This window comes from Bos taurus, chromosome 16 (assembly GCF_002263795.3).
Source record: "Bos taurus isolate L1 Dominette 01449 registration number 42190680 breed Hereford chromosome 16, ARS-UCD2.0, whole genome shotgun sequence".
NCBI lineage: Eukaryota > Metazoa > Chordata > Mammalia > Artiodactyla > Bovidae > Bos > Bos taurus.
In genome coordinates, this window is record NC_037343.1 from 64,765,479 (window position 1) to 64,785,999 (window position 20,521).

A 20,521-nucleotide genomic window follows, 5' to 3' on the forward strand; every position below is an offset into this window, starting at 1 on the left:
TGACAGATTTAAATAAAATCATATCATTAATTTCATCAAATATAAATGGTCTCAATTCTATAGTAAAAAATTAGACATTGTTAGGATAGTAAAGTGAAGTCGCTCGGTCGTGTCCGACTCTTTGTGACCCCATGGACTGTAGCCTACCAGGCTCCTCCGTCCATGGGATTTTCCAGGCAAGAATACTGGAGTGGGGTGCCATTTCCTTCTCCAGGGCATCTTCCCCACCCAGGGATTGAAACCCGGTCTCCTGCGTTGTAGGCAGACGCTTTACTGTCTGAGCCACCAGGGAAGTCCTAGGATAGTAAAAACCCCTACTATATGTGATCTATAAGAATTATATTTAAGTATAAAGACACAAAAGGAAAAGGTTGGGAAAACATAAGGCTGTTTTAGCTATATTAGTTATCTAGAAAAAATAGGCTTCAGAATAAGAAATATTATGAAGGATTAACAGGGATATTTCACAATGATTAAAGGGATCAATTAATTAAGAAGGCATAATAATATTAAGTGTGTAAACACAGGATAACTGACTTCAAAATGCATGAAGAAGCAGACAAATCTGCAAAGAGAAAAAACAAATCTATTATTATAGTTGCAGATATCAGCATGCCTTTTCATAATTGACAAATCAGTCAGAGAATAATGAGAGACATGGATTTTTAAACATTCTAACCAACTTGGACTAACTGACATTTATTGGACACTCCACTCAACAAATGCAAAATACACATTCTTTTCTAGTACACAAGGAACATTTACCAAGATAGACCATATGTCCAGCTGTTAAATAATTCTCTAGAAATTTAAAATGATTGAAATCATATGTAGTATGTCCTCTGATCACAAGGAATTAAATTAGAAATAAGTAATGGAAAAATATCTGAAAAACCCCCAAATGTTTGGAAATTAAGCAGCATACTTCTAAATAATACATGATTCAAAGAAGAAATCACATGGAAGTTAGAAAATATTTTGGACTAAATAAAAAGAAAATTGATATTATCGTGTAAAATCTGTGAAATGTAATAAAGGCAAATATATAGGTTTAAAAGCTTACATTCAGTTCAGTCACTCAGTTGTGTCTAACTCTTTGTGACCCCATGGACTGTAGCACACCAGGCCTCCCTGTCCATCACCAGCTCCCAGAGCTTACTCAAACCATGTCCATTGAGTCGGTGATGCCATCCAACCATCTCATCCTCTGTCATCCCCTTCTCCCACCTTCAAAATTTCCTAGCATCAAGAGTCTTTTTCAATGAGTCAGTTCTTCATTGGTGGTCAAAGTATTGGAGGTGGCCAAAGTATTGGAGTTTCAGCTTCAGCATCAGTCCTTACAATGAATATTCAGGAGTGATCTCTTTTAGGATGGACTGGTTGGATCTCCTTGCAGTCCAAGGGACTCTCAAGAGTCTTCTCCAACACCACAGTTCAAAAACATCAGTTCTTCAGCACTCAGCTTTCTTCATAGTCCAACTCTCACATGCATACATGACTACTGGAAAAACCATAGCTTTGACTAGATGGACCTTTATCAGCAAAGTAATGTCTCTGCTATTTAATATGCTGTCTTTTTAATATGCTTGGTCATAGCTTTTCCAGAGAAGGCAATGGCAACCCACTCCAGTACTCTTGCCTGGAAAATCCCATGGACAGAGAAGCCTGGTAGGCTGCAGTCCATGGGGTTGTGAAGAGTTGGACACGACTGAGCGACTTCACTCTCACTTTTCACTTTCATGCATTGGAGAAGGAAATGGCAACCCACTTCAGTGTTCTTGCCTGGAAAATCCCAGGGATGGCGGAGCCTGGTGGGCTGCTGTCTATGGGGTCACACAGAGTTGGACACGACTGAAGTGACTTAGCAACAGCAGCAGCAGCAGCATAGCTTTTCTTCCAAGGAGCAAGCGTCTTTTAATTTCATGGCTGAGGTCACCATCTGCAGTGATTTTGGAGCCCAAGAAAATAAAATCTCTCACTGTTTCCATTGTTTCCTCATCTATTTGCCATGAAGTGATGGGACTGGATGCCATGATCTTAGTTTTCCGAATGTTGAGTTTTAACCCAAAGTTTTCACTCTCCTCTTTCACTTTCAAGAGGCTCTTTAGTTCTTCTTCGCCTTCTGCCATAAGGGTGGTGTCATCTGCATATCTGAGGTTATTGATATTTCTCCCAGCAATCTTGATTCCAGCTTGTGCTTCTTCCAGTCCAACATTTCTCATGATGTGTACTCTGCATATAAGCTAAATAAACAGGGTGACAATATACAGCCTTAACATACTCCTTTCCCAATTTGGAGCCAGTCTGTTGTTCCATGTCTGGTTCTAACTGTTGCTTCTTGACCTACATACAGATTTCTCAAGAGACAGGTCAGGTGGTTTGATATTCCCATCTCTTTAAGAACTTTCCACAATTTATTGTGATCCACACAGTCAAAGGCTTTGGCATAGTCAATAAAGCAGAAGTGGCATGCTGCTGTCCATGGGGTTGCAAAGAGTCAGACAGGACTGAGTGACTGAACTGAACTGACTGAGATGTTCTTCTGTCACTCTCTTGCTTTTTTGATGGTCCAATGGATGTTGGCAATTTGATTTCTGGTTCCTCTGCCTTTTCTAAATCCAGCTTGAACATCTGGAAGTCCACGGTTCACATACTGTTGAAGCCCGGCTTGGAGAATTTTGAACATTACTTTGCTGCTGCTGCTAAGTCGCTTCAGTCGTGTCCGACTATGTGAGACCCCATAGACGGCAGCCCACCAGGCTCCCCTGTCCCTGGGATTCTCCAGGCAAGAACACTGGAGTGGGTTGCCATTGCCTTCTCCAATGCATGAAAGTGTGAGATGAGTGCAATTGTGCAGTAGTTTGAACATTCTTTGACATTGCCTTTTTTTGGGATTGGAACGAAAACTGACCTTTTCCAGTCTTGTGGCCACTGCTGAGTTTTCAAAATTTGCTGGCATATTGAGTGCAGCACTTTCACAGCATCATTTTTTAGGATTTGAAATAGCTCCACTGGAATTCCATCACCTCCACTAGCTTTGTTCGTAATGATGCTTCCTAAGGCCCACTTGACTTCACATTCCAGGATGTCTGGCTCTAGGTGAGTGATCACACTACTGTGGTTTTCTGGGTCATGAAGATCTTTTTTGTATACTTCTTCTGTGTGTTCTTAATATCTTACATTAGAAAAGGTTAAAACTCTATGACAAGTAATAATGTAAGCTTCTACCTTAAGCTAGAAACGTAAGAACAAATTAAACACGTACTCAGTAGAAAACAAATAATGAATCAATGATGTAAAAAACAGAAAAAATAATGAACATCAATTAAAACAAAGGTGATTATTTGAAAAGATTAATATAATATTGGAAAATATTGGAAAAGACTGTGATGCTGGGAAAGATTGAGGGCAGGAGAAGAAGGGGTGACAGAGGATGAGATGGTTGAATGGCTTCATCGACTCAATGGACATGAGTTTGAGGAAACTCTGGGAGATAGTGAAGAGCAGGGAAGCCTGACATGCTGCAGTCTATTGGGTGGCAAAGAATCAGACATAACTTAATGACTGAACAACAATATTGATGAAGGAACCAAAAGGATATAAATATTACCAATATCAATAATGAAAAAGGAAATATCTCGAAGATCTTGCACACATTATAAGGGTAACTAACAGAGTATTATAAACAACTTGATATTAATGAACTTGACAATCTGTATGAAATGGACAAACCCCTTGAAAGACAATAAAAATTATTTCAAAAATTGATAGAGAACCTGAATATCAATCAAAGACATTAATTCATAGTAAACTTCCTGCAGATAAACTTGTGCAGTGAGATGGTTTAAATGGTGAATTGTATGAAACATTCAAGGCAGAAATACCACCAACCCAACATAAACTCACTTTGAAAATATAGCAGAAGAAACACATCTAATTTTACAGGGAAGCAGTGTCCTGATATTAAAGCCAGACAAGATATTATAAGAAAAGAAAGCCAAGACCAATATCCTTCATGAGCATGGGTCAAAACATTTTAGCAAAATATTAGCAAACCAAAAATGATACATATATAAAAAGCATAATACACTATGACTAAGTGGTATTTATTCTAGAACTAGAAGATTGATTAATATTAAAAATCAGTTAATGTAGTTAACTTTATTACAATGGAGGAAAAATACTATTTGGTCCTTTAATTGATGCAAGAAAAACATGTGAAAAAATTCAACATCTATCCATTATAATAATCTCCCAGAAAACGAAAAATTGAAGGGAACCTCCTCAATCTGATAGGCCAATGATTTCACATCTCTACAAATATACTAAAGTCACTAAATTATGTACTTTATATGGCTTAATTTTGTAGCATGTGAATTATATCTCAATAAAGCTATTTTAAAATATATCACTTAATGGTGAAACCTGAATCCTTTTTGCTCCAAGATTATGATGAGTACAGAACCAGTATGGACTTAACAGAAGTAGAAGATATTAAGAAAAGGTGGCAAGAATACACAGAAGAGCTATACAAAAAAGATTTTCATGACTCAGATAACCATGATGGTGTTATCACTCACCTAGAGCCAGGCATCCTGGAATGTGAAGTCAAGTAGGTCTTAGAAAGGATCATTATGAACAAAACTAGTGGAGGAGATGGAATTCCAGCTGAGCTATTTCAAGTCCTAAAGTATGATGCTGTTAAAGTGCTGCATTCAATATGGCAGCAAATTTGGAAAACTCAGCAGTGGCCACAGGACTGGAAAAGGTCAGTTTTCATTCCAATCCAAAGAAAGGCAATACCAAACAATGCTCAAATTACTGCACAGTTGTACTCATCTCGCATGCTAGCAAAGTAACACTCAAAATTCTCCAAGCCAGGCTTCAACAGTATGTGAACTGAGAACTTCCAGATGTTCAAACTCGATTTAGAAAAGGCAGAGGAACCAGAAATCAAGTTGCCAACATCTGTTGGATCATGGAATAAGCAAGAGAGTTCCAGAAAAACAGCTACTTCTGCTTTATTGACTACATGAAAAACTTTGACTGTGTGGATGACAACAAACTGTGGAAAATTCTTAAAAAGATGGGAATACCAGACCACCTTACCCACCTCCTGAGAAATGTGTGTTCAGATCAAGAAGAAACAGCTAGAACCGGACATGGAAAACGGACTGTTTCAAATTGGGAAAGGACTATGTCAAGGCTGTATATTGTCATCCTGTTTATTTAATTTACATGCAGAGTACACATCGTGAGAAATGCTGGACTGGATGAAGCACAAGCTGGAATCAAGATTGCTGGGATAAATAACCTCAGATATGCAGATGACACCACCCTTATGGCAGAAAGTGAAGAGGAACTGAAGAGCCTCTTGATGAAAGTGAAAGAAGAGAATGAAAAAGTTGGGTTAAAACTCAACATTCAGAAAACTAAGATCATGGCATCTAGTCCCATTGCTTCATGGCAAATAGATGGGGAAGCAATGGAAACAGGAGACTTTATTTTCTTGGGCTCCAAAATCACTGAAGATAGGAAATTAAAAGACACTTGCTTCTTGGAAAAGCTGTGACCAACCTAGACAGCATATTAAAAAGCTGTTTTACCAGCAAAGTTCCGTCTAGTCAAAGCTATGGTTTTTCCAGTAGTCATGTATGGATGTGAGAGTTGAACCATAAAGAAAGCTGAGTGCTGAAGAACTGATGCTTTTGAACTGTGGTGTTGGAGAAGACTCTTGAGAGTCCCTTGGACTGCAAGGAGATCCAACCAGTCCATCCTAAAGGAGATCAGTCCTGAATGTTCATTGTAAGGACTGATGCTGAAGCTGAAACTCCAATACTTTTGCCACCTGATGCAAAGAACTGATTCATTGGAAAATACCCTGATGCTGGGAAAGATTGAAAGCAGGAGGAGAAGGGGATGACAGAGGATGAGATGATTGGATGGCATCTCTGACTCGATGGACATGAGTTTGAGCAAGCTCTGGGAGTTGGTGATGGACAGGGAAGCCTGGCGTGCTGTAGTCCATGGGGCCACAAGGAGTCAGACACAACTGAGCAACTGAATTGAACTGAGCTAAGATGAGGATGTTTACTCTTTCCACTTATTCAACGGTCTAGTAGAAACTCTTACCAGTCAGTGCAATAAGGAAAAGAAATAAAAAGTTATCCAAATTAGCTATAAGTAAAACCACCTTTTTTTTTTCATAGATGACATGATCAAACATGTTGCAAATCCTCACAAATCTACCAAAGGGGAAAAAAAACCTGGTAGAACTAGTAAGTTATTTTAGTAAGACTTCAGGATACAAAAGTAATGTGTAAAAATAAATTGTATTTATTTGCATATTATTACTAATTTGTATATTAGCAATAAGCAAATAGAATAATAACTAAGACACCATTTGCAATAGCATCCCCAAACATAAAATACATGAAACCTCTACTATGAAAAATACAAATATTTTTATGAGAAATTAATGAACAAATGGATTGATTTACCTTGTTTAGAGCTTCCCTTGTGGCTCAACTTGTAAAGAATCTGCCTGCAATGCGGGAAACCTGGGTTTGATACCTGGGTTGGAAAGATCCCCTGGAGAAGGGAACAGCTACCCAGTCCAGTATTCTGGCCTGGAGGATTCCATGGACTGTATAGTCCATGGGGTCGCAAAAGTTGGGCATGACTGACTGACTTTCAAAAGGAATCCACCTTGTTTATAGTTTGAAAGACTGAATATTGTTACAATTTCAACTCTCTCCAAATCGATTTCTAGAATCAATGAAATCTCAGCATAATCAATATTGTTTTTGAGTCAATATTATTAAAATGTCACTTCTCTCTAAAATGATTTATAGATTCAATTAAATCCTAATAAAAATCCCAGAAGGCTTTCTTGTAGCAAATTTCAAGCTGATTCTAAAATTTATATGGATATCTAAGTGCCTGGAATGGCCAAAAAAATTTTGAAAAAGAAAAGTAAAGTTAGAAAACTTACTGATCTCAACATTTACCGTAAAGCTGTAGTAATCAAGACAGTGTGTATTGGCATAAGTTTAGACACATAGATCAAGGAAACATAATAGATAGTCCAAAAACAGGCCCATGTATGTAAGGTCAATTGATTTTCAATAAGGATGCCAGGGTAATTCAATATGGAAAGGATTACTTTTTCAACAAATGGTCTGGAACAACTTATCGACATAGAGAAAAAATGAACCTCAACCCTCTATCACACACTAAAATTAACATGAGATGGATCATAGCCCTAAATGCTAAAACTGTAAAGCTTTTAGAATAAATTTTGTAACCTTCAGGTAGAAAAAAATTTCTTAAAACACAAAAGCATGAATATAAAATGTTTGAATTGGGCTACGTTAGAATTTAAAGCTTCTGTTCATCATAATATACTAGTAAGCAAATGAAAATGCAAAGGCAAACCCCAGACTGGCAGAAAATATCAATATATATCTGACAAAGGATAGCTTTCCAGAATTTTTTTTTTTTAAAAACCTCTTGTGACTCACTAGTAGAACCAATAAAAAGTCTGCACAAAAATGGACAAATCTGAACAAACTCTTCACCAAAGATGATAGACAGCCAATATATTCATGAAAAGATCTCCCCTGTCATTCATCATTAAGGACATGAAAATTAAAACCATCACATGATCTCACTACACATCCATTAGAACATTAGAGGAGGTGTAGTTATAATGAGAGACAATACCAGCGGTTGGCACACGATGCTCCTGGCACTCTGGTACACTGCTGATGGGAATGTAAAATTTTACGGCCACTTTGGAAAAGAGTTTTGGCAGTTTCTCATACAGTTAAACATATATTTACCATATGATCAAGCAGTTCAGTCTTAGGTATTTATCCAAGAGAAATGAAGGCATATGTGCACGTACAGAATTGTTCATGAATCTTTCTCTCACTTTTATTTGATGGAATCCAAACAGAACAACACAAATGCCTATCAACAGATGAATGTACAAGTGAAAGCTTTAACAATGGGATGCTATTCATTATAGTTAGTAAACTACTAAGACACGACAACACGGATCAGTCTCAAAACAAGTATAGTAAGTGAAAGAGGTCAGACACAAAGGTGGAGGTATTGTATGGCTCTCAGTGTAATGAAACTCTAGAAAAGAAAAAAAGTGTCCCATGTATTTACAGAAAGCAGATCCCTGGCCCCCTGAATACAGTGATGGGGTGAGATCAACTGGGGAGAAGACTGAGGCAATAACCTTTTGGAATGATGGCAATGCTCATTATTTTGATTTTAGTGTTGGTAGCCTGAGTGAATACCTTTGTCTAAAGTCATTGAATGCACCCTTAAGGTGAGAAAAGTAAATTCTACCCCATTAAAATTGTCGTCGTGCGTAGTATTTGCTCTGTTTTTGAGGGCCAGGGTCTGGGACTCAGTGTAGGGAAGCTTCATAGGTGTTGACAGTTTCTCCATTGTATGAAGCCTTTTCTGTACTGGGTACCGTGTCAGGCATTCTTGTGCCAAAAGCATTTATATTAAAACTGTGATGGAACATAGTGGGTTGAGGGAAAAAATAAGAAATGAGGAAGGACAGGATATCTGTGAGTTGATTTAGTCAACAAATATTTACTGACCAACTTATATGTGCCAGCATGGCCTAGGTGGGGCTCCCCAGGTAGTTCAGTGGTAAAAAATCCACCTGCCAATGAAGGAGATGCAGGAGACACAGATTCAATATCTGGGTCAGGAAGATCCCCTGGAGGAGGAAATGGCAACCCACCCCAGTATTCTTGCCTGGAAAAATCCCATGGACAGGGCTCCAGTCCATGGGGTCACAAAGAGTCAGACATGACCGAGCAACTGAGCACGAACATGCATGTCCTAGGACCCAACATATAAAGGTGACTATAAGTGGTCCTTGACCTGTAAGAACTCACAGTCTACCACAATGCAAACTAAAGTACAGTCTTATAAATGCTATAATAGAAATACAACCAACTTACATGGGATGAGCAATCAACTTCCCATGGGTTTATCACCAGGAGGTGACATTTGCATTTGTTTTTTAAATTTAACCCCCAGTTCAGTTCAGTCGCTCAGTCGTGTCTGACTCTCTGCGACCCCATGAATCACAGCACGCCAGGCCTCCCTGTCCATCACCAACTCCCAGAGTTCACTCAAACTCATGTCCATCGAGTTGGTGATGCCATCCAGCTATCTCATCCTCTGTCATCTCCTTCTCCTCCTGCCCTCAATCCCTCCCAGCATCAGAGTCTTTTCCAATAAGTCAATTCTTCGCATGAGGTGGCCAAAGTACTGGAGTTTCAGCTTTAGAATCATTCCTTCCAAAGAAATCCCAGGGCTGATCTCCTTCAGAATGGACTGGTTGGATCTCCTTGCAGTCCAAGGGACTCTCAAGAGTCTTCTCCAACACCACAGTTCAAAGGCATCAATTCTTCGGTGCTCAGCCTTCTTCACAGTCCAACTTTCACATCCATACATGAACACGGGAAAAACCATAGCCTTGACTAGACGGACCTTTGTTGGCAAAGTAATGTCTCTGCTTTTTAATATGCTATCTAGGTTGGTCATAACTTTCCTTCCAAGGAGTAAGCGCCTTTTAATTTCATGGCTGCAGTCACCATCTGCAGTGATTTTGGAGCCCCCCCAAAATAAAGTCTGATACTGTTTCCATTGTTTCCCCATCTATTTCCCATGAAGTGATGGGACCAGATGCCATGATCTTCGTTTTCTGAATGTTGAGCTTTAAGCCAACTTTTTCACCCTCCTCTTTCACTTTCATCAAGAGGCTTTTTAGTTCTTCACTTTCTGCCATAAGGGTGGTGTCATCTGCATATCTGAGGTTATTGATATTTCTCCCGGCAATCTTGATTCCAGCTTGTGCTTCCTCCAGCTCAGTGTTTCTCATGAAGTACTCTGCATAGAAGTTAAATAAGCAGGGTGACAATATACAGCCTTGACATACTTTTTTTCGTATTTGGAACCAGTCTGTTGTTCCATGTCCAGTTCTAACTGTTGCTTCCTGACCTGCATATAGGTTTCTCAAGAGGCAGGTCAGGTGGTCTGGTATTCCCATCTCTTTCAGAATTTTCCACAGTTGATTGTGATCCACACAGTCAAAGGCTTTGGCATAGTCAATAAAGCAGAAATAGATGTTTTTCTGGAACTTTCTTGCTTTTTCGATGATCCAGCAGATGTTGGCAATTTAATCTCCGGTTCCTCTGCCTTTTCTAAAACCACCTTGAACATCTGGAAGTTCACGGTTCATGTATTGCTGACGCCTGGTTTGGAGAATTTTGAGCATTACCTTACTAGCGTGTGAGATGAGTGCAATTGTGCGGTAGTTTGAGCATTCTTTGGCATTGCCTTTCTTTGGGATTGGAATGAAAACTGACCTTTTCCAGTGGCCTTTTCCTGTGGCCACTGCTGAGTTTTCAAAATTTGCTGGCATATTGAGTGCAGCACTTTCACAGCATCATCTTTCAGGATTTGAAATAGCTCAACTGGAATTCCATCACCTCCACTAGCTTTGTTCGTAGTGATGCTTCCTAAGGCCCACTTGACTTCACATTCCAGGATGTCTGGCTCTAGGTCAGTGATCATACCATCGTGATTATCTGGGTCATGAAGATCTTTTTTGTACAGTTCTTCTGTGTATTCTTGCCACCTCTTCTTAATATCTTCTGCTTCTGTTAGGTCCATAGCATTGCTGTCCTTTATTGAGCCCATCTTTGCATGAAATGTTCCCTTGGTATCTCTAATCTTCTTGAAGAGATCTCTAGTCTTTCCCATTCTGTTGTTTTCCTCTATTTCTTTGCATTGATCGCTGAAGAAGGCTTTCTTATCTCTTCTTGCTATTCTTTGGAACTCTGCATTCAGATGCTTATAATCTTTCCTTTTCTCCTTTGCTTTTCACTTCTCTTCTTTTCACAGCTATTTGTAAGGCATCCCCAGACAGCCATTTTGCTTTTTTGCATTTCTTTTCCATGGGGATGGTCTTGATCCCTGTCTCCTGTACAATGTCACAAACCTCTGTCCATAGTTCATCAGGCACTCTATCTATCAGATCTAGTCCCTTAAATCTATTTCTCACTTCCACTGTATAATCATAAGGGATTTGAGTTAGGTCATACCTGAATGGTCTAGTGGTTTTCCCTACTTTCTTCACTTTAAGTCTGAATTTGGCAGTAAGGAGTTCATGATCTGAGCCACAGTCAGCTCCCGGTCTTGTTTTTGCTGACTGTATAGAGCTTCTCCATCTTTGGCTGCAAAGAATATAATCAATCTGATTTTGGTGTTGACCATCTGGTGCTGTCCATGTGTAGAGTCTTCTTGTGTTGTGGGAAGAGGGTGTTTGCTATGACCCGTGAGTTTTCTTGGCAGAACTCTATTAGTCTTTGCCCTGCTTCATTCCGTATTCCAAGGCCAAATTTGCCTGTTACTCCAGGTGTTTATGATGAAGGCAATGGCACCCCACTCCAGTACTCTTGCCTGGAAAATCCCATGGGCGGAGGACCCTGGTAGGCTGCAGTCCATGGGGTCATGAAGAGTCGGACATGACTGAGCGACTTCACTTTCACTTTTCACTTTCATACATTGGAGAAGGAAATGGCAACCCACTCCAGTGTTCTTGCCTGGAGAATCCCAGGGATGGGGGAGCCTGGTGGGCTGCCGTCCACGGGGTTGCACAGAGTCAGACACGACTGAAGCGACTTTGCAGCAGCAGCAGCAACAGCAGCAGCAGCAGTCAGGTGTTTCTTGACTTCCTATTTTTGCATTCCAGTCCCCTGTAAATTAAAAGGACATCTTTTTTTGGGTGTTAGTTCTAAAAGGTCTTGTAGGTCTTCATAGTACCCTTCAACTTCAGCTTCTTCAGCATTACTGATTGGGGCATAGACCTGGATTACTGTGATATTGAATGTTTGGAAACGAACAGAGATCATTCTGTCATTTTTGAGATTGCTTCCAAGTACTGCATTTTGGACTCTTTTGTTGACCATGATGGCTACTCCATTTCTTCTAAGGGATTCCTGCCCACAGTAGTAGATATAATGGTCATCTGAGTTAAACTCACCCATTCTAGTCCATTTTAGTTCGCTGATTCCTAGAATGTTGACATTCACTCTTGCCATCTCCTGTTTGACCACTTCCAGTTTGCCTTGATTCATGGACCTGACATTCCAGGTTCCTATGCAGTATCGCTCTTTATAGCATCGGACCTTGCTTCTATCACCAGTCATATCCACAACTGGATATTGTTTTTGCTTTGGCTCCATCCCTTCATTCTTTCTGGATTTATTTCTCCACTGATCTCCAGTAGCATATTGGGCACCTACCGACCTGGGGAGTTCCTCTTTCAGTATCCTATCATTTTGCCTTTTCATACTGTTCATGGGGTTCTCAAGGCAAGAATACTGAAGTGGTTTGCCATTCCCTTCTCCAGTGGACCACATTCTGTCAGACCTCTCCACCATGACCCGTCCATCTTGGGTGGCCCCATACAGCATGTCTTAGTTTCATTGAGTTAGACAAGGCTGTGGTCTGTGTGATTAGATTGACTAGTTTTCTGTGATTATGGTTTCAGTGTGTCTGCCCTCTGATGCCCTCTCACAACACCTACCATCTTACTTGGGTTTCTCTTACCTTGGACGTGGGGTATCTCTTCACGGTTGGTCCAGAGAAGTGCAGCCATTGCTCCTTACCTTGGACAATGTGTATCTCCTCACTGCCGCCCCTCCTGACCTTGAACATGGAGTAGCTCCTCTTGGCCGTCCTGCGCCTGTGCAGCCACTGCTCCTTGGACATGGGGTTGCCACTGTGAGTCCGGGTGGACAGATGCAGATGTAACTAGAGGCTTCGTGGCGGCAGGATGCAGACAGCAGACGGGCCAGGTGTTCACGCCCCATCTCCAAGGACAGCTCCACTCACTGCCCGCCGGCCTGGCAGGGGCCGCTCCTGCATCCGTCGAGGCTGGTCTCACACTGTGCGCCCGTGTATACTGCAGGATAAACGGCCAGTGGTTAAGGTCAAATGCTTTGGAACCATACAGATATAGATGGGAATCCTGGCCGTGCTGCTTACTCCTTCCATTATGGCTCATTCACATAGTTATACAGCAGAAACCCACACAGCAAATCAACTATCCTCCAATTAAAAACAAATTTAAAAGATAATAACAAAAACAGACTTACAGATATAGAGAACAGACTTGTGGTTGCCAAGGGAGAGGGGGGAGAGGAGGACTGGGAGTTTGGGATTAGCAGATGCAAACAATCACGTATAAGATGGATAAACAGCAAGGTTCTACTGCATAGCACAGGGGACTGTACACAGTATCCTGGGATAGGCCGTATGCAAAAGAGTATGAAAATGAATAACTATATGTATTACCGAGTCACCTGCTGTACAGCAAAAAATAAACAACATTATAAATCAATTATATGCCAATGAAATTTAAAAAAAATAATGAAAACATGCAAATAAGTGAGAATCAAAGTAGGGGGCCATGAGGTGATGGTGCATATCGGGTGTGATAATTATAGTATCAGGCATGTATACGCTCCTGTAGGTGATTGGTGTTGTATTAGGGAGGGTGTAGCCTAAGCTGCTCTAATAGAGACAAAGAAAAGGTGAGGGGAAGAAGAGTATTTTGGGCAGGAGTTGTCCATACACAAAAGCATGAAAGCACTGTTGGAGAATGTGAGAAGTCCAGCCATGTGAGAGAGTTGGGGACTTGGAGCAGGGCAGAGGGGAATATATAACTTGTAGGTCAGGGTACAGTTGGACCATGATGTACGGTGTTAAGGACCTTGAACTCTATGTTGTAATGGTGCATTCTTATTGCAGGTTCCTAAGAAGGCCAGTGATCTCATTAGGAAGGCTAGTCTGGTGATGGTATGGAGGATGACTAGCAAGACTTAAGGGCAGAGAGTCTAGCAACTTGGTTATTGCAGTCATTCAACCAAGAGATTGTGAAAGTATGTTTCAGGGTGGTGGCTGGCGCATAGACGGTTCTGGTCTGAGGTGTCTTTAAAGAAATAGTTGGTAGGACTTGGTGACTCCTTGAAGAAGGAGCTTAGTGACAGGGACCAGTTGAGGATGAGTCTGAGATTGCTAGCTTGGGTGTCTGGATGGATGGTGTTGAAATAAATCTCTAGACCCAAGATGGAGTCTCTCCTGCCTGGGGTGCCATGTCATCAAACCAAACGTTAGATAACTTTGCATCTTTGTAAATGCTCTGCTTGAACAGAGGTGCAGTATAACTGTATTCAGTCATCGAGTCCCCAGACACCAAACACCAAGCTCACTCTGGGCTTTCTCACCCCAAACATGGCTGGCTATATTTTCTATTTGTCTCTTCCTTGTTTCTTTTTCTTTATCCTGTAAAAGTTTCTTGCCTTCTGCCTTACTGTGCAGTTCTCTGTGATTTTCCACTCCCACGATGTATTAAAGTTTGTTTGTATCCCCTAAATGAAGTTTGTATCTTGCCATTAGTGCATACAGGAAACCCACGAGCAAGAGAAGAATTCTGTAGTGAGTTAAGAAGTATGAACAGTGGATGCTGTTTTTATGGAAAGCAGTTATTTTGAAAGTGTTTTGGTTGAATTTAAGGGGAGTGTCCTCCAGTACATTTATTTATCAATTGTATACATGCAGCATTATTCTAACATTTATGTGTATTATAAAACATAACAGATGAGATGAAATAAACATGTAAATTGAAGTTGTAATCTACAGTCTTGGGTACCAGGTCAGGGGTGTGCAATTCATTTTAGACCCACTGGGGTATAAGAGCCATTGTCAGGCTTGTTTGAAAGATTATGATCCTTCCTTTCTTCTCCCCCTTTCTTTCTGTTTTTTTTTTTTTTTTTCCTGAAATAGGTATGCAAGTCATTACCCACTCTGAGCAATATTTGTAAAACTTTCTTTGCATCTGCAGTGCATTGCCCTAGAAGTTCCTCATAGTTTAAATGAAGCAGATTTAACTATTTTGACACAAACTTTTGCTATGTTACAAAGCATTTCCTCCCTAAAAACTGGATAAGACCAAGAGACAGAGGTTCTGGTAAAAGTCCCAAACTGGGCCTAGAGCATGGTCCTTGCCTGGTTTGTCCCAGCAGAGAGGACCAAGTGAGGACTTTTCGTCTCACCTCACTACCTCTTCTCCCTAAGATGATGGAGAAAAGGAGAGTGAGGGAATTTGGCTCAGTAGCTCAAACTAAGCACTGGGGACACTTACATTTAAGACTAATGTCATTGCCAAAGTGCTACTCAAAGGTATTGAAAGTCCTGCCTTTCTATTTCAAGTTCCTTTTTCGTCTGTGTGAGACCAGTCTGTTGCACATGGAAGGCGAGTGTTGCCAGATTCTAATTTGAAGAATAAAGAACTTATTTTTGACTAATTGGTCCAGTAGGAACCGGAGTAAACCTAAACAGCTCTGGAGGTCTGTGGCAAGGAAACAGAGAGGGGAGAGGGATTTAATCAGCCTTCACCTAGGCAGCCTATTGATAGACTTGGGCTTCCCTGGTGGCTCAGAGGTTAAAGCACCTGCCTCCAATGCGGGAGACCCAGGTTCGATCCCTTGGTCGGGAAGATCCCCTGGAGAAGGAAATGGTAACCCACTCCAGTATTCTTGCCTGGAGAATCCCATGGATGGAGAAGCCTGGTAGGCTACAGTCCACGGGGTCGCAAAGAGTCGGACACGACTGAGCGACTTCACTTCACTTAAGGTGACTTAATGTACTTATTTCCCAGGTAAGACTTTAAAATTATTGATACTTGGACCTGATTTCATGATATTTCATTCCCTGGATGATGTTGTACTTACAAAAGCAACTAGCCTGGAATTCCTTTTTAGGGCGCACAAGTGGATAAAAAATAAAACCCCACACTTTGTGTCCAGACTAAACTGGAGAAATGAAGTAGGTGTATAGAAGCTGTGACTCTAAGCCCACTAAAGCTGCACTAGCGTTTAAGTCATTTTTCAGCCCACGATGACGTTAGTAATCATTAAAAATCTCTGGTATCCCGAGTCACTGTCAGTTATAATCGAATTGGAGCAATGAGCCTGAGCTCTGCATTCACTTGAGCTATAAATCATAAACCCATCACCCTCCTGAGCAGAGGCAGAGAGAAATCAGTGAGTACCCTAATAAGGTCCATATGTCGTTGTAAAGAAAGTCTTAAAAAATAATTAGGCTTACAGATCACCATACTTTTGTAGCAAAAATGTACATATGTGACCAAGAAGTGAGAGAACTGACAACGTCAGTGTTTGGCTTCTGTTTTCTGCCATTTTTTAGAAAGAGTGGAATAATTGTTTACTTAGCTCTGGAAGGGCAGGCCTGGGAATGTTGTGACAGGCACCTGGGATTGGAGGGGAGCTGCCAGAGTGGGACATGAAGGGTGGAAGGAAGAAACAGGCTCTCAGCTTTGTAGATAAGGAAGTGCACATTTCAGATAACCCTCTTGGCTTCCTGTCTTCTACCTGAGTGCAAAGAGTTAGTGTTTCTCTTTGAACATTAACGTTACAAAGCCAATTAACATGGCCACAATTCTGTGAAAATTGTCATAGGCCATTGTTGTTCAGTCGCTAAGTGGTGTCCGGCTCTTTGCAACTACATGGACTGCAGCATGCCAGGCTTCCCTGGTCTTCACTGTCTCCGGGAGTTTGTTCAAACTCATATGCCTTGAGTTGGTGATGCCATCCAACCATCTCATACCCTGTCGCCCCCTTCTCCTCCTGCCCTCAATCTTTCTCAGCTTCAGGGTCTTTTCCCAGTGATTCAGCTCTTCCCATCACGTGACCAAAGGTTATTATAGTATGGAAAATGATGCTTTGCTCTCAATCAGACAGATCTGTTTTCAAATTCTGCTTTCTGACCTTGGGTGATTCACTTCACTTCTCTGAGATTCAGTGAATAGGGGATTCATACTTGACTCACAGAGCTCTCAATGTAATGCCCTTCTATGTATCTATCTTCTAACGCTTAACCTATTGTTTTGAAATATAACTCTTTCTCTTCAAATGATTGTGAACTTCCCAGTGGTTCAGATTAAGAACGCTCAGCATGGAGCCGCTTAGAGGACACATGCTTATTTATCTTTATCCCTGCCTCACCCACACCTGGCACAATGAGTTGGCTAAATAATTAAAATGTCGGGGACTTCCCCATCCCTCCTGTGCATCGTATCTTGCGGGGTGAGGTTTAAGCAACTTAACTGTCATGTCCCTGGACATTTGCCATCTAGTGCAGTTAAGTCAGTTTGGCCCATGGACTCCCTCAGCTAAGAAGTCAGGGATGCTAAATTGAATATTGGCACAATTGCTCTTTGGACTAAGAGGTCTGAATCTGAGTCGGACTTTCATTCAGTCTCCACTTCGGTTTATTGGAAATGCCAAGGTCAAGCTGTGGCAATGAAAAGAATGGAGAAAGTGAAAAGTCCTGTAAAAGCTGAAGCAGGAAAAAATAAAAGACAGATTAAAAAAAAAAACAATTGCAACCCAGTTGGAATGAAATGGTGACCTAGTATGAAATAATCCTTCTTCCCCTCAGACAGATGCCTTGGTGGAGTTCCAAAACTAAAACTGAAACCTAGCTGAGTGTTCAAACCTGCATTCCTTCCACCCCTCATTTCTTGGTATCAAAGTTGAGACATTTCACGAGTTCTGCTACCACGAACTGTATGTGTGTGGGAAAGGGGCAGAGAAAATGGGCCAATTAGACTGCAGCCACATCTGTCAAAACTCTAACCCTTCACCTTAGTGAGAATATAACCTAGGATCAAACACAGAAGCCCTGCAGATGTACACAAGCCACGTGATGCAGCCTTTGGAAAGACTGTGACGGACGGCCGCTGCTTTCTGAAGGCCTAATGAGAAATCCAGGCTTGGCCCCGCTAGGAATCTTTGCAATCTTAAAGAAAAAAGTAGGTTCTAATTCAGTAACTATTTCATATATCCCAGCAAGATCCTCCCTCCAGACCGAGTCGAAAACATTCCTGACTCTGTTGCTATGCGAAGCAGTTTTCCAATACGTCTTGGAAACCTGTTTGAGATTTGAGAGTGGAATTTGGTTTTCAGTGGCCTCATTTAGGCTTGAGATCTTTTGGTTCACTCCAAAATAATGTGAGAGTTCTATTCTTCTTGGACTATGGAGGGTAAATTCTCATCTAAGATACATGTGAATGCAGGATGCATCCTCTATGACACACCCTTATATAACTGATATGAAAAGCAAAAAAAAAAATAAATAAAAACTGAAGAAATAAAAAAAGTTGGAGTGTCTTTATAAAAAAGTTCACTAAGAGACTCTGAGGGCTTCCCAGGTGGCACTAGTGGCAAAGAGCCCACCTGCCAGTGCAGGATAGGTCGGGCATGTTGCATCACAGGTGCAGGCCCAAGAAAGCTGAGAAGAAAGTAAAAAACGTGGGCACTGGTAGAAGTCATCCTAACACAGGGTACACAGGTCCTTCCCTCTCCCATGCTGGATGAATATTTGTTGTTGCTGTTCAGTCACTCAGTCGTGTCCGACTCTTTGCGATCCCATGGACTGCAGCACGCCAGGCCCCCCTGTCCTTCACCATCTCCTGGAGTTTGCTCAAGTTCATGTCCGTTGAGTTGGTGATGCCATCCAACCAGCACATCCTCTGTCATCCCCTTCTCCTCCTGCCTTCAATATTTTCCAGCATCTTTTCTATTAAGTCAGCTCTTCACATCAGGTGGCCAAAGTATTGGCACTTCAGTTTCAGCATCAGTTGCAGCATTGGGATGAATACTGAACCTGTTCATTTGGCCCTAGCCCCATTATGGGCATTTGTTTCTATTTCACGGGACAAGATCAAGGAAGGAAGAAAATAGTTAGATGGAAATGAAGATGCTACTCTGAATATAAAGTCTAGCACTTAGTCTAGCAAATTCGTGTCTGGGGTATTCAGCAGGACTAACTGGATTTAATCATTGCTTTGTGAAACTAATCAGAGTGGGGCAAGGTTATCTGATCTAATGGGAGAAGACTTGTAATTAAGAATACATGTTACATGTAAAACTCATGGTGGCCTTTCTGCTTAGAGATTGAGAAGGAAGATAAGTATTGGTGTAGTGCCAACTCACTGTACATGCCTCTCCCAGAAGCGTTTTCTTGAAAGAGATTTCCCTCCATCGGGACCTGCCATTATCCTATGGTCTAGGGAAAGTGACTGTAATTAAATAGATTAGACTTCTGTTTTTGGTAAAGTACAATATTGGGAACAGATCACTCTTTAACCTGAGATGTGGAAAGGCCAATCTATTTGGAAGTTAAATGATTTTTTGCATTAACTGATACACTCCATGGATTTCCTTTCCTGAATCTAACGTTTCAAAATTTAACATTCCTCCTGTGAGAGCTCTGTTCTGAATCTTTTCAAGAGCTGTGATTCCTGGGATTTCAGATTTTTCAGCATTTATATGGTGTTATTTTGTAAATGGGCTTCCCTGGTGGCTCAGCTGGTAAAGAATCCACCTGCAATATGGGAGGCCTGTGTTCGATCCCTGGGTTGGGAAGATCCCCTGGAGAAGGAAAGGCTCCCCACTCCAGTATTCTGGCCTGGAGGATTCCATGGACTGAGTGGAGCATTGACTATTAAGGGGCAGCAGTAGCGTAGTTGGTGTTCCCAGGTAGCTTAGTGGTAAAGAATCCGCTTGCCAAGGCAGGAGACCCACGTTTGATCCCTAGGTCGGGAAGATCCCCTGGAGGAGGAAATGGCAATCCACTCCAGTATTCTTGCCTGGGATATCCCAGGAACAGAGGAGCCTGGCTGGTTGCAGACCACCGGATTGCAAGAGTCAGACACCACTGAGCGACTGAACACCAACAGAGCAGCGTAGTGCAGTGGTGAGGATACAGCTCTGGGGTCAGGACGGCTTAGAGAAACTCCAAGACTAGTTCCTTCATCTCTCACGATCTGAGCTTCTCCGGAGTCTGGTCTGAGGATGAGCTGATGCTGATAAAGTGCAGACCCAGTGCCTGGCAGGGTGAATGCTGGCTTCGGTGTGATGGTGGTGGTGGTGGGGCTTGTTAGCCCTGTTGTCGTTATTGTTAGGACTTAAAAGATAGCTCTGACATGAATCAGCTCAACTTTCTTCAACTTGAAGATAAAAATTAGCCCGGGACTGTTGAACTGGGTGATGCTCCCTTCATGGTTTTTGTATTTTGCCCTCATTCAGCCAGTTGAAGCTGGAGTCCACAGAACTGTGAAACATGGAGCCTGGGACAGTCACGTGACTTACAGTTTTATCTCATTTTCAGCTTTCAGGCGACATCATGGCTGAGCTTTTTATTGTTATAAAAATGCAGGCCATAAACAATTCAGTCCCTTAGATTTCTCTCTCTCTCCCCCTTGGAATGCTGGAGGGGTCTTTGTGATCTGAACCTCCCTTCTGTCTAGGTGTCCCTCCCTCCCCCACGTCTGTCTTTGCAGATTTGTTTCCAGACTGGCCGTGCTGAATGGGGACCAGGAAGGGAG

General features: G+C 41.6%; 1 protein-coding gene across 3 annotated transcripts in view; it reads left to right on the forward strand.

Moving 5' to 3' along the window:
* RGL1 (ral guanine nucleotide dissociation stimulator like 1) overlaps positions 1–20,521 on the forward strand; it is a 277,517-nt gene that overhangs the window by 81,110 nt on the left and 175,886 nt on the right. The window lies entirely within an intron of this gene.